The sequence below is a fragment of the Balaenoptera physalus genome, assembly GCF_965194825.1.
Source record: "Balaenoptera physalus genome assembly, chromosome: 5".
Taxonomy (NCBI): domain Eukaryota; kingdom Metazoa; phylum Chordata; class Mammalia; order Artiodactyla; family Balaenopteridae; genus Balaenoptera; species Balaenoptera physalus.
The window spans coordinates 109,387,209-109,402,348 of NC_138884.1; the positions used below are offsets into that span (position 1 = coordinate 109,387,209).

At 42.4% G+C, this 15,140-nt stretch overlaps 1 long non-coding RNA gene across 2 annotated transcripts in view; it reads right to left on the reverse strand.

Annotated features, from left to right (window-relative positions):
• Positions 1–465: 465 nt before the first annotated feature.
• Positions 466–15,140, reverse strand: part of LOC309660913 — a 32,075-nt gene continuing 17,400 nt past the window's right edge. The window contains exons 3-5 of one of the 2 annotated variants that reach the window (XR_014263712.1): positions 14,804–14,998; positions 10,916–11,032; positions 466–1,093 (exon numbers count right to left, since the gene is read on the reverse strand). This is a non-coding gene — a long non-coding RNA (uncharacterized lncRNA). Of the gene's footprint in view, positions 1,094–10,915; positions 14,999–15,140 lie in introns of both variants that reach the window. The other variant, XR_014263713.1, reaches the window with a different exon arrangement.

Here is a 15,140-nt window from a genome sequence, read left to right on the forward strand (position 1 = left end):
GCGGGGTGAAGTGAGGGGAGGGTGTTGATAAGCATCTCCATAATCGGGACTTGCCGTCCATGACTTACCATTCATTTCCTAATCAGTCATCACATTTTGTTCAAGCTTAGCGCTGACCTACTGCATTTAACGCCACATTCTGCAGCAAAGAGCTACTGCTGCGTTTATTGGGGGGAAACCAGCCAGCTCCTGTCGCTGCTGCTGCAGGAAGCAGAAGAAACTGAGATTTTAAGGATTCTTCCCCGCTTTATCTAGGAGTTTTCATTTTGTTCAAAGATTGTCTCCCCCTCCCTCCTCTTCCCTCTTTCCCTCCCTGGTGCCAAGACGACCTGAATTACTTCAAGCAGCCCTTTGTCTAGACTATCATCCTGCCCTGCTATCCTCACTCTGTCTCCGAAGTCAGTACACACTCCCAACGCAGATTATCAGCCAGCAGGACACTGTGTGACCTTGGGCCAGCCATGTCCCTCTAATGATGGAGTTAAAGTCACAAGTTGTCTGAGATGGAAGACACTTTAGTAATAATCTGCTATAACAACTCCATATTTCATTTTGGAGCCATTTCATCACTTTTGCTACATGTATATACCACCTACCCTATTATTTGCTCAACTATTTATAGGTTAACCTTTTTATCAAAATGCATGTGTTGAAAAGGATACTTTTCACTACCATGAGCAGAAAAGCATAATCATTTGCCATAAATAGAATTATAACTAAAGGAAAACAACCTAAAAAATTTCTAGCTGTGTGCTATTGTCCACCCAAAGACCCCGGTCTGCTGCTTGGCCCTCTCTGTTGAAATGGCAGCACAGCAAGTGTTAAAGCATGCGATAGTCATGCTGGCCTCCAAGGAGACTTTCTCCTTGTCCTACTCAGCACTGGCAAGGGCCACAGCTCTCTCTCCAGGGGGGTTGGTGTTATTCAATACAGAGGATGGACGCCACCCAAGATCACTCCCAAGACCTTCACTTTGGGTAAAATGTCTTCACCACTGTTCTTTGTTCACTATTAAAATTAGTCCATCCAACACTCCACATTGTCTATTTCTGCATATTCACTGTCACCTTCATCTGCAGGCATTGCCAGGAAACTGGAATGAGAAAACAGGAACACTCAGAAACACAGACACACACACACACACACACACACATACAAATACACAAGCACAAAATACTCCAAAACAATTTGGAAACAGTGCAGTGCCTCCCTTGGCACTTCCCCAAGTCTACAGCTTGAGGAATGTCTGACCTTGGGCAGTTCAACGTTGCTGCCTTTTCTAAAGGAATCTCTGCCTGAGTATAACAAAGACCAGCTTCCACTGAACATTGGGGAGCTCTTGAGGCTGCTGCCTTGTCTCCGTTTTCTCTCTTTACAGACACCATGTGGTGTAGGAAGAGGCTGGTGCACACTTGTGTTAGAGCAGGTACAGAGACCGGGGGAGGATGGGGGACAAGAGAGAGAGTTGAAAGGGAGGCACTGCCTTCTGTTTCTTTAGGATGGTGTAGGGAAAAAACACATAAATGGTCCAGCTTTGGATGCAATCTGCCTCCCAATTCCAATTCTATCTATTTGCAGCAACATAAATTTAGGCTAGTTGTTCATTGCCTACGAGCGTTCATCTCCTCCTTCTCAAAATGGCTCTAATGACACATCCTTGTTGTCGTGAAGATGTAACAGGAGTTATGGCAGGTGCGGTGCCAGCCAGGCGCACAGATAAACACTCAGCCAAAGCTTATTCTCTTTCCTTTTTAGCTTTTTTTTTTTTTTCACATTAGCACTATTCATGGAGGTCCAAAATTCTCCCTTTTTATTTGTTTGTTTGTTTTGCCTCCCAAATCCTGAGTCTCATCTGCAAAGTAAAAGAGAGAGAGAATGAGAGAGAGGGCTGTGAATTTTCATAATTTAAGGGTCTTTTTCTTTGACTTGATCATGGAAAGTGATGGGAGCTGAGTGGAATGACAAAAGGGGAGAGAGAGAAGAGAGAAGAAAGACTTCACAAGAGCAAACCCAAAACTCAGCCCCTTTTGAATAATCATTAAGCAGCCTGTTGGAAGTTTCAAGTCCTCAAAAGATTTTTGGGATGAGAGAGTAACAACATGAATCTAGAAAATGTGGTACATTTTGTCATAGATTTGAATTAGAGAAATCTTGGTTGGTTTTGCCTATTGTATTGGGGAGATAGGGAAAGGCACAAAGAAAAACAGAGAAACACTGCCCCCTGCTGCCTGTGTGGTAAATAGCAACACCGATGTAAAAAATTTCCGTGATCAAATAAAAACACTCACTCCCTAAATGTTTGCGAAGGAATCACTATGTGCAGATATTTGATTCTGTGGAATGCATTTTCCCATCCAAAGCTACCTTCAAAGGTTGTAAAAATGATCAAAGAACAGGGGCATGCTCTCCAATGATTATGTTCTTCACTGGGCTTTGTTTTTTTTTTTTTTTTTTTTTTTATTTATTATTTATTTTTGGCTGCGTTGGGTCTTCGTTGCTGCTCGCGGGCTTTCTCTAGTTGAGGCGAGTGAGGGCTACTCTTCATTGAGATGCGTGGGCTTCTCATTGCGGTGGCTTCTCTTGTTGCAGAGCACAGGCTCTAGGCACCTGGGCTTCAGTAGTTGTGGCACGCAGGCTCAGTAGTTGTGGCTTGCGAGCTCTAGAGCGCAGGCTCAGTAGTTGTGGCACACGGGCTTAGTTGCTCCGCGGCATGTGGGATCTTCTCAGACCAGGACTCGAACCCGTGTCCCCTGCATCGGCAGGCGGATTCTTAACCACTGTGCCACCAGGGAAGTCCCGGTTATTTATTTCTTTATCTGAACAGGAAATACATTGATGTGATTTTAAAATCAAAATGATATAAAAGTTATAAATTGAAAAAAATCTCACCCCTTGTTTTTGCCCTCCTAAACCATACTTATTTTTATTTGATTTTCATGTAAATACAAGCAATCGTGACTATATAATTTTTTTTCCTTCTTTCTCGTACAATAGTCAGCTACTCAATATTGTTCTACATACTGCTTTTATCATGTAACACCATGTCTTGGAGATCTTTCCATTTCAGGACAGAGTAAGCTTCCTTGCTCTCTCCTCACAGAATATTTTAAATGTGGAAAGAATACATTGCCAGTTGCAAAACCCTATAAATTGGTTACATTATTGCAAAATGTGAATGATTTAAATTTTCTAATATAAAAATAACCTCCTTCAGCCCACACTTTCCCACAGACAAACACTGTCCATGGTCCTTTGTAATAACCTTGTCTCCTGGTTGTTATTTTTATTCTAGTGCTCCTGGTGATGACAATCTCTCGCCTTGGTACCCACTGTGTTCCATGGCAGAACAGAGCTTTGCGTCACTGAACTTTAGAAGCTAGTGCTCAGAATTAAAAGAGCTTAATGTCACCAAGATTTCTATTAAAACACCCAAGGTGAAGGAAAAAGGCTTCCGCTTCAGCTGAAATGTTCTTGGAAAGGGCAAAATACAAACACCACTGCCTTTTTGCTGGTTGGATACCACAGCCATCGGCGCCTCCTGAAAATGGTAGGGCTGCCAGCTCTTGATGGAAACCAGGTTTGGCTTTTTGTATTTGAAATGGCTAGAAAACAGTGTCTTCTAGTACAGATAGCAAGCCAGTGAGACTGTCAAGGTCAAAGAAAAACCCAATTATCCATAGCAAACACTGACCATACAATTAAATTATACCAGTCAGGAAAACATTTGATCCTCTGCAACTGGGCTTTTCCAGAAAACTCACCCTGAATCAATCTGAGCCATTCATCAGCTTCTAGCTAACCAATTTCCTTCTGCCACCCAGCATCCTACAACATGTCTGTAGTAGATACTTCATGCTGACCCATATCCCCTTGGTCCACCCTAGAGGTCACCTGCAGCATCACAGGAAGTTCCCATGCACACAGATATCTTACCATCAAGGATTTGTTTCTACCTGAGGGCTTTTTCTGGCTACATAAGTATGCCCTGGAAAGTCCAGGCATGCAGGGCAGGACAAAAGTACCAGGGAGTTAAAATTCCCAAGCAACCCTCAATCAATGAGGGACAAGAGTTGGTAGATAAATATCCAGCCCTCTTGCCTCTTGCTGGGGCAATGCTGAAGTGTGTGGCACCCAGACTCTCAAAGGGACACCAGTGTGATTGAGTCCCAGGTACTGACAATAGTGACCCACTCATTAGTACATTCCTTATTGGCTTTTGTCCCTTCCCACTCTTTCACCTTCTTCCTGTGATCACTTCCTATGACAGTCTGGATCCAATCAGGAGACGGAGCACACAGTAACTTAAACAGAGGAAGTGTAATACAAAGAACCATTAACTATGATAAAGAGTAACTGTAAGATACAAGTAAACTCTATAAGGCACCCTATGGCTTAGGCTGAACACCCACGGAAGGACAAAGTTGGGAGGAATCCAGACATCTTTGGAGAAGGTGTGGCTCAGTCCACAGTATAGTAGAGAAGTCTGCGGCTTTGGCTAGGCTAGAGCTGGTCTGGAGGAGCTGCAAGCAAGAATCCACCCTCCAGAGTGCACATGGGGGAGCAGTCAATCAGCACCCAATTATGGGGATGTGGAGCCTGGGAGTCGGGGGCGGGGGTGGGTGGGGGAGATAGGAGTTCTTCAGAGCATGTAAGCTGTGCTCCTGGCTCTGGTTTCCATACCAAGGGGGCTGCATGAAGGTTATCACCACACCATGGCTCCAGGACCTTCCCCGAGTTCCAATGGGCAGGTTCAAACAGATGCTAATTAGGGAAGGGAGGGGATGAGGAGACAAGGGAGGAACAGTCAAGAAACAATAGTGCAGCCTTGGGGCAGCGTCCTGGTTCCCCCTCAAGGGATATAAAACAATATCTTTGAGCTGTTTTGCAGATACTGAAACCCCCACCAGGTGGAGAAATTAATGGTATGCTGCCCACAAGCACTTAGACCCCAGACAGGTTGGAACCAGAAGGTTGATGTCGCTGACTCACACTTACCTCACCACCAACCAATAAGAAGAATGTCCACAAGCTGATCAAGTCTTCTTTGAACCACTACTATAAAACTTCTCCCTACCCTCTCGGGGTGGGGAGGGAACACACAGTTTTGAGGGCATTAGCCCCCTGTGGCCCCCTTTGCCTGGCAAAGTAATAAAGCTATTTTTTTTCTACTTCACCCAAAACTCTGTCTCCGAGATTTAATTCAGTGTCGAGGTACAGAGGCTGGATTCGGCTTCAGGACCATATTTTGGCTTGTGGGCAGGTCCCACAGAATGTCCCCACACCCATAATTGAGCCTCATCTGGCACAGAAATGGCAGGAGACCCTCCTTCTCCAGCAATATCCCTCCAGCATCCTTTACTGAGAAAGCGTAATATCATGCTCATGTTAAAGGAGAAATACTTAAAGGAATCCCTTTATCATACACCACATATTCAAGGGTGCATCAGATCTAAGAGGCAATAAATTGATAACAAAAACACCTCCCAAATTAACTATTTGCACCCAAATCCTTTTCTCAGGGTCTGATTTTGAAAGAACTCACATTAACAGAATGCCCATCAAACCTGATTTCAGTCTTGTTTCTGTGTGACTTAGATGAAGGGCCATAACAGCTCAGTGTCCCCATTTTCTCATATGTAAAATGGAGGTGATAATAAACAAGTCCCACTTCACAGAGTGTTGGTAGAATGAAAAATCTAGACCATTCACCATGCATCTGGTACCAAATTTCATCCTCTTTCATCCTTATTTTCAAATCAGTTGCCGCCCCCAAATTTCTCCTTCCATCCTTTAAGTAAGAGGCTAAGTGTCAGGGTGCTCTGAGTTACCTAGCTCAAGACATTTTGTCCTTGACTGTGGCTTAGGACAGCTTTAGTGGGGAGGAGGTTAGAAGGACACTTTGCCCTGGAAAGGGACTCTTTGAAGCTTCAGAAACAACGGATAAAGACAAGTGCTTCTCTGTAGAGAAAACTTCAAATGGAGAAGTTCTCCCAGAAGAGGATACACCAATTTCTGTGGGCACTTAAATAAATGAGCTTTAAAGGGGTAATATAATAGCTACCTTGTGTTGAGATCTCATGATGTATCAGGTATTCATAGTCATAATCCTGCTTAATCCTCACAACAAGTCTCTAAGGGAAATGTTATTTTTAATTCCAATTTTGCAAATGATGAAACAGAGGCTCAGAAAAATGAAGCCATTTGCCTAAGATCAGAGTCAGGATTTGAACCCAAATCTGACTCAAAGCCCCAGCTCCAACTGCTGTGGTGGATGGAGTCCTGATTTACACTAAAGAGTCAGAAGATTGTGATCCATGATTAACCTCTAAGTCCCTGTGAGATCTGGGAGGAAGTTGTTCCTTTTTCAAGGGAGAGATTCCCTCATCAGTAAAATGAGGGAGTTGAGTTAGAACCGTGATTCTTGTGGGGGTGATACCATCCTAAAGGATATTTTGTAAATTTATAGGAATAGTTGGCACTATGATGAGAAGATGCTCAAAGGCATTTATTTCATGGTTGAGTACCAAGAAGAGTAGACACCCTATACGATGCTTGGAATAATCCTGTCCAATGAAGAATATGCTTCATGCCATGTATATCCCATAAAACATTCTTCTTGCTGAAAAGTTTATCTAAACCTAGACCCCAGCACCATTTTACATAAAAAATAAAGCATTCTTATACAGTTTTAATATACAATGAATTTTTCAGAGCCAATTGGGGGAAGATTGTGCTTTTTTTATTAAAAATTTCAGCAAGCATTGGTCACCATTTGGAGAATCATATCACTGACACCAATGCAACTCATGATATAGGAGTTAGCAGAACATTGCCCCTCTCTCACTTTGCATTTGTACTGATCATATGTATAGTATCTGTTGCAAGTATTTGTGTATTTCCTTATGTCTTCCAATATAGAAGTCCCCAGACATTTGTATATTGAAATACTCATTACCTTACTAGAAATTACTTTCCTTTTATGTTTCCTTCACAGAAAAGTTAGGACACCAAATTGATTAAAAAGAAAATATATGTGTAGACAGGTTGTATTATCTGTGAACTTTGTTTTGAGATATTTAAGGAGGCATTATAAAAGACTTGTTTTGAAAGGGGAACTCCGGGCACAGGGAGAGAGGTTCTGACCTCTCTGTTCAGTGAAACATGGCAGCCCCCAATACAAAGCCAAGAATCAAGATGCACAATATGCGTGTATTTTCATTTACTCAAAAATAACTCATTAGCACCGACTCTGAGCCAGGAATTGCTGTGGGTTCTGGGATGCCGTAGAGATCAAAAAGACTCAAACCCCTGATATTGTAGAACTCTCACTGGAAAAGGCAAAGGCTCATATCTACCAAAGCTAAATATTCTCCTAACCTATAGCTCAGTAATTCCACTACTAGGTAGGTACTCTGGAGAGATAAGGGTACATGCCCACCCAAAGGCATTACAAGAATGTTTATAGCAGCTTTATTCATAACAACCAAAAACTGCAAACAACTCAAATGTCCCCCAAGAAGAGAATGGATAAATAAATTGTGGTGTATTCATACAGTGGAGTAGTACACAGCGATTAAAAAAAAAAAGACAAACTACTAATACCACAGCATAGATGAATCTCACAGACATTTCGTTGAAGAAGCAAGACACAAATGTGAAATTACTATATAATTTCACTTATATGAAATTGAAGAACAGTCAAAATTAGTCAACGTTGATAAGTATCAGAATAGTGGTTGTCTTTTAGTGGAGAGGTTATTGACTAGGAAAGCACATAGGGAACTTTCCAGAAAGGTGAGAAAATTCTGTAACTTGGTCTGCTTGATGGTTTTACAGGTGTATCTAAATTACCTAGGTGTAATCAAAAGTTCATCAACTGGACACTTAAGATTAATGCACTTTGACAAACCTTAAAATATCCAAATTTCACCTCATTTAAAAAAAAAGACTCTATTTGAACACCCCAATTTAAAAAGTTAGTAACTTCAAACAAAACGTCTCTGAGGTCAGACAGATTTGGGTTCAGATCTCATTGCCAGTATTTTCTACATTGTGGGACCTTGAGAAAATTACTTATCCTGTCTGAGCCTCCATTTTCTCATGTATAAAATGAGAATAATAATTCATCCCTTTCCAGTTGGCTGAGAGGATTACAGACGTAACATATGTAGAAGTGCTACCACTGTCCTTATGCTTCTCCAGGAATTTCACACTCCATTAGCTTTGACTTCCCCCAAAGCAGGGTTTGTGTCAGTGATGGCAAATGTAGGACATTCGTGTCCCCCATTGCCCACTCCTGAGCCCTAGGACATGGCTAATCAACTATGACACTCTTCCCCGCTGACCCTTAAAATCCACCTCCACACAGTTCTCCCTGAAGCGGCACACTCCGTGAGAGCTGACACATGAAATAAAACCTATTTGCTATCCTGACCTACATCACATTCATCTTTGCCTTGTCTGCAGCATCTAGCACAAAGACCTGTCGAGCTTGTAAAAAAATGGAAAAAGAACTGATATTTACTCAGCATCTAAAACTCAACATACTCAAGCCAGGTGTTTTTTATGTTTTCAATGGTACCACTTAAATCCTCACAAAAATTCTATGAAAGAAGCATAATTCTTGTTGAGTAACCAGAGAGAGTAAGACCCAAGCTTATTTAAGTGACACCAGTCCACAGGTCAGAGGCAGCTAAACCAGGTTCAAATCCAGAGTCTAACGCCTAAAGTCTGTCTGCCATGGCATGCCATGCTTCATTAACTTGAATGTGCAGTGCATGTCTAACATTAGAAAATAGACAATTGTGGTTGAATCATCCAGAATCCAGAACAAGGAAATAGACATGTATTATACCATTAGGAGTGAGTTAAAAAGAGAATATAGAAAATGATTTCATGCCAAGGAGTAAATAAAAATAAGTGAGGTCTGATAATTTAAAAGAAGCAAGACATAATCAACAGTCTGCAAGATTAACAATTTATTGGCTGCTAATTCTGCAGATTGGCTTTTTCAAGCACGAGCCCATTGGGTATTCTGCTAATGGAGCAGAGAGCACCTTGGGCTAATCCTGTGAAGTGCAGCTGCCCACACTCTGCAGAGCCCTGCCTGTGTTTCTTGCTTTCAGTTTGGTCTGCTTTCCTGCCAGTTTCATGTATCTCATCAGAGACCAGAGGTGGGAAAGCAGAGATGCTCCCTGACAAAGCAGAAGTCTTTGCAGTGGAGGACCAAGAGGACCAGTGAGCCCAGACCCCAGGCATGGCAGGACCACTGTTTTGAGTCTGAAAATACACATTGCAATGGCTTCTCTCCTGGGGAGACAGAGGGAACAAGAGAAAAGCCTGGGAGGGAGAAGAATGCTAGAATGTCACAGCCGGGAGAGCCTGCAGAAGCCATTTTTCCTGTCTTCCCAAATGTCAACAGGTTTGCCATATGCCTGTATGATCTGTACTATTATTGACGTATTCTCCTTCTTTAAATAAGCCCACTTATTTGACTACATTTAGCCTCATCCTAAGCTATAGATCAATAAAATCATACACTTGATGTGCTGGTTATATCTTCCTTATAGATATTAAAATAAACATGGTAACTATGATCATTTTAAATGTTTATCCAAAACCACAATGAGATACCACCTTACACCTGTCAGGATGGCTATTATCAAAAAGACAACAAATAACAAACGTTGGCAAGGATGTGAAGAAATGGACCCCCTGTGCACTGTTGGTAGCAACATAAACGGTGTGGCCACTATGGAAGAAAAGTATGGAGATTCCTCAAAAAATTAAAAATGGAACTGCCATATGATCCAGGAACTCCACTCCTGGGTACTTATCCAAAGGAAACAAAAATACTAACTCGTAAGATATATGCACCTCCATGCTCATTGCAGCATTATTTAGGATGGCCAAGCCATGGAAACTACCTAAGTGTCCCTCAATGGATGAATGGATAAAGAAAATATGGTATATGTACACAATGGAATATTATTTAGAGAAAAAAAGAGTGAAATCCTGCCATTTGCAAGGCTTTGAGAGCATTATGCTAAGTGAAATAAGTCAGACAAAGACAAATATCATATGATCTCACTTATAAGTGGAATCTTAAAAACAAAACAAAACAAGACACCAAACTCATACAGAGAACAGATTAGTGGTTGCCAGAGGTAAGGTGGGGTGAGAAAAATGGGTCAAGGAAGTCAAAAGGTACAAACTTCCAGTCATAAAATAAATAAATCTTGGATTTGTAATCTACAGCATGGTGACTAGAGTTAATAATACTGTATTGTATATTTGAAAGTTGCTAAGAGAGTAGATCTGAAATGTTCTCACCACAAGAAAAATTGTAAATATTTGTGGTGGTGAATGTCAACTAGACTTATTGTGGTGATCACTTTGAAATATATACATATATCAAATCATTATGTTGTAAACCTGAAACTAATATAATATTATGTCAAGCATATCTCAAAAAAAAAAATGTTCATCCACATATCACATAAAACCAGCTTGAATCCTTCTAATGGGACAAGTACCACAGCATTGAGAAATACTGATAAAGTTCATCGGATTCTAGCCTTTCTTTCCTTTAGCAGCAGAAATTAAGTGGTAATAGAGGATTTTGAGGAACCCCAATCTATCCAATAGATAGCACAGAGAATCTTTGATGAAAGTTGAGTAAGATGGCCAGGAAACCCAGCTCCTTAACATCCTTACTGCCGCCCATCCTGCCCCAAGCCCCCGAGTACCCTTGTAGAACACCCAAAGCTCAACAGCAGTATTTGAACACTGCCCTAGCTCCAGCCTTTTGTTGTACAGAGGAAGAAACTAAGGCACAAAAAAGAGAACTAATGACAAAATATTGCATACAAAATTATTGCAGAAATAGATCTTGAACACAGGGCCTCTGACATACCTCTGGAGATCTGTGCACTGTCCTGCGCCCTGGAAAACCTTCAACCCTGGGCCAAAGAGATGACACATGGCCTCCCTCCACCTCTATCTCCTTCCACGTCTTCTGGTTTGAAGCAACCTTTGAGGTGAGAGAAAAGGAAATCTATGACTAGAAGCGAAGGCAGTGAGGTGGGATTTGGACCATTATGGCTATGGTGCTGCTTGGTCTGAAAGCTCTTTGGACTGAGAATATAAGACTGATGCATGAGAACCTCAGGGAAACTGACACAGCTCAATACATCTGTACAATTTGGGCCCCCTATTTCTCCCTTGAAGAACATTCCAACTAGTTGAAGCATCTAGAAGCATGCCACAAACTCAAATCCTATTTCAGAAGCACTGAAGAATAATTTGAGATAGCTTCCATACTTCTGTCTCCTTCCTCACCTGCAGCTCCTCTCTGACCCACCCCTGTCAGCCATGCCCCTCCATCCTCCCTTCTCTGGATCTTTCTCTCTAGAGGCATCCAGCATCTTTGCCCTCGCAGAGCACCCCAGCTTCTGCACATCTCCTCCCCACCCACTGTGCTGCTCCACACAAGACAGACAGCACAGCCCACCTTGCTGATGATGGAGTCTTCCTCCTCCAAAGGCTGGAGATGGCATCATAAAATAATAAAACTTGAACCATTTTTCTTTCTACCAGATTTTAGCTCAATATAAGGAATCATTTTCCAACAGCCAGAACTTCCCAAAAAGGGTGAGTTGGCCCCTTCAGGCAATGGTGTGCCTTCACCTCCAGGGGATCACTTGAGAAGGCATCCTTGGAAGATTCTGGTCTCAGATGGGAAATTTCACTGGATATCCACTAATACCTCCTTCCAACTCTAGAGTTTTCTGATTCAACAGGGGTCTGTGGCCTTTGGGTTGCAGCAAGGGGGAAATCTGAGGCAGTTTTGGGAAGCATATGTGAGAAGCATCTTTGACTCTAGCACAGAGATCATTAAACTTTTTCTGCAAACAGCCAGATGGCACAAACTTTAGGCTTTGCACGTCATACATTGTTCTTCGTTGCAATTACTCAATTCTGCTATTGTATCAGGAAAGCAGCCATAGGCAATATGTAAACAAATAAGTGTGATAATGTTCCATTAAAACTTTATTTACAAAATAGGTGGCATTGACATAGTATGAGTGTGTTTCATGTTTGGTAATTGCAATCATTGTTGCTTTTGTTGTGGTCATCCATGTACAATGCTTGGTGTCAGTCTATTTATCTCTTGTAAAAATAAAATACAGTGTGTGTGTGTGTGAAAAAAAAAATAGGTGGCAAATGAGTCTTAACTTATTTCAAAATAAACAAAACAAAAATTGGCAGCAGGCTAGATTCGACCTGCTGGCTATAGTTGGCCAATGTTTGCTCTAGAGGAAACTTATCCACCTGAATACCTCCCTCTCCCTTCTTGCTTCATCCACTCAACCACTGAGCCAAGTCAGCACTACCTCCAGAATATGTCTCATGGCCATCTATAAGAGAGACAAGCCGGCACCTTAAGTAATCAAACCCACATATTCCATAGTTAGCAACTGCAGGAAGACCCCCAAATTGACCTTCCTTTGAGAGACATGCACGCATTTCTTAAAATGTCAGTGGTCACTAAAACCCCAGGGTAGAAGTGCTTAGCCCTTCAACCAGGAGAACTGTTGTACGTTTAGGGGTGCTAATTATAAGCTCCTCCCTTCCAGATTCCTGAGAAATAGACAGCAGACCCAAGGAACCAAATGAGAATCAAGAGCCAGCACTGCACTTTCCTAAAAGGCCAGGCAAGTACAAATAGCTTCAATATTTAGGGCTTTGGGTTTAACATGTTGGAGAACATGGCTCAAACCAGACCTTCCCCAATTTTACTCCTAACCCCTTGAAGACATTTGGGTCTATTCAGAGGAGAACCAAAGTTCCAGAACCAACTCAAACCCATCTGACCAAAAGTTGCTTTCTTGAATTGTTATAACCAGAGCAGGAGGGAAAGACAGCAAGTAATACTTGGGCCCACAGCTCTGCATTTAAGTGAAGAGGCTGCATTACTCTAATTAATGTGACTACTCTTATTGGCGATAGAGTAAGAATCTGGGACCACTGAGTTGTACTGGTCAGGGGTCTGGATCCCTGTACTGACTACCGTACAGAGGCAGGAAGAGGAGGGGAGATAACTTGGTCCTGAGGTACCCACTTTTCAAAGGGACAACTCTGATTAGATGCTGATGAGCATTCATAATTAGTAACAGTGACAATAAGACATTACAAATTGCTCTTTCTGCATCTTTTCTCACTTATTTTCAGCCACCCTGTGAGGTTGCCATTCATGTCAACCCCCTTTACATATAATGGGCTGTCCAGAGGAGTTTAAATCCTAGACTTAATTGAAACTAAGAACACTGCCATCTTGGCTATTTTATGTGATTTCTGTGCTCAGGGTAAAAACTTGAACTTACTTTTGGGGCAAGTTGTCTTTTATCTTGGAAACAATCATTTCAGCAGTCCCTTTGAGTTACAGGTGTGCAAAGTAAGTGCATTCCTACCCATTGATTTTGGGAAAGGGACTTCTTCGGTGGAGATGGGGTTTGGAAAGGGCCTGGGTTTAGAAGAGGCTGATACGTAAATTCAGGATGAATCCTCTCTCATACAACAGTTTACATACGTGAAACTACATGGTGGGTCAAGAAGCCTTCTGCAAGAAAATAGTTTGGTATTTATCTACTTATTATATTCTTTAGAACACATCTGACAAGGGTGGGCCTACTTGAGGCCAGACGGTGGGAAGAAAAAGAAGGGTCTCCAAGAGGAAATTCATCAAGAGGGAGGAGTGTGGACTGGGCAACCCAGGCAAAGGCTGTTGAAGCAGCTGGTTCTGGGCAGTGAGTGCTTTAGCTCATGATACTGCTCTCTGGGGGATGGGCTGGGCCTTAGGGAATGTGGTTGCTTCTGTGTGAAATGAAAGAGCTGAGCTCTGATGGGCCGCATCCCTGGCAACCCAGGCCCATTGGAGAGAAGGGTATCCTTGACCAAGGGTAACCCAGGAGAAGGAGCACTGTCCACTGTTCTCTGTGGAGCCACGGCAAGAGCTGACATTTCTCCTGACCACAGGGACTGCCCAGCTTCAGCAAGGGCCAGGCATCCCAGGTTTTATTCTTCTCACCTGCAGAGCAGCAATAGGGGTTCTTGGGCTTCCCAGGAAAGGTCTCTGAAGACAAGGTGTGGGTGTGGGAGAGCCTGCACTGCCTGCTGATCTGAACAGGTGAAGGATGGCAGTCACAAAGTGACTGTTAGCAAAAGAGATTCATTTTGCATTTGTATGAGCTGTTGAGGTCTAGGGACTTCCAGCTTCTGAGCATGTGAGCCAACTGAGGCTTAGAGAGGCTTGCTTAATAATAGGATCTCAGCCATTCTTAACTCTCACTCTACACAGAATTACTGGGGAAGTCCTAAAACAGACTGATACTTGGGCTGAACCCAGCCGAACTGAATCAGTCTTTTGGACTAGAGCCAAGGAATCAACTACATTTGAAAAGTTCCATAGGTGAATCTAATGTGTAGGAGGTTGTGAAGTACAGGACTAACCTAAGGCAGATAGATAGATAGATAGATGATAGATAGATAGATAGATAGATAGATAGAGATAGATAGAGATAGCCCCATTTTATGGAAGCTGAAGGTTAGAAAGTCAAATAAGTAGCCCAAGGTAATTCAGCTGATAAGCTTCAGAATCATATGTCAAATCTAGGTCTGACTGATTGCTGACCCCATATTGATTTTACTCTATCATGTTACCTTGAAGATTCTGGAGAATGAGGAAAAAGGAACCAAGATAGAAGAGAACAGAAAGAACCCCCCAAAGACTTCAGCTTCTTACCAGTTAAAAACATCCTTGCAGCGAATAAAAGGAAGATGTTGCACAGAGACACAAAAATCTTCCTTCTTCATGTCAGTGAAAAGCCATCCAGGCCAACTCAACATACTTCAAGAAAGGTTTCTTTCTCCCACTTCTTTCTAGCCAAAAAGCTTGTCAAGCTCCTTGCACTTGTAGTTACATCCCTGGGAGGCAGGCCTTGACTGAAAGGGAGAAAGTGTGGTTGTTGTGGCTTGGATTACAAAGGAATCCCACCTGGGCCAGGGCTCCCAGCCTCATTGAGCACAGGCAGAAACAGAGCGCCATCTTGTGGGGAAATGATGCAAGCCAGGCTGGTTCA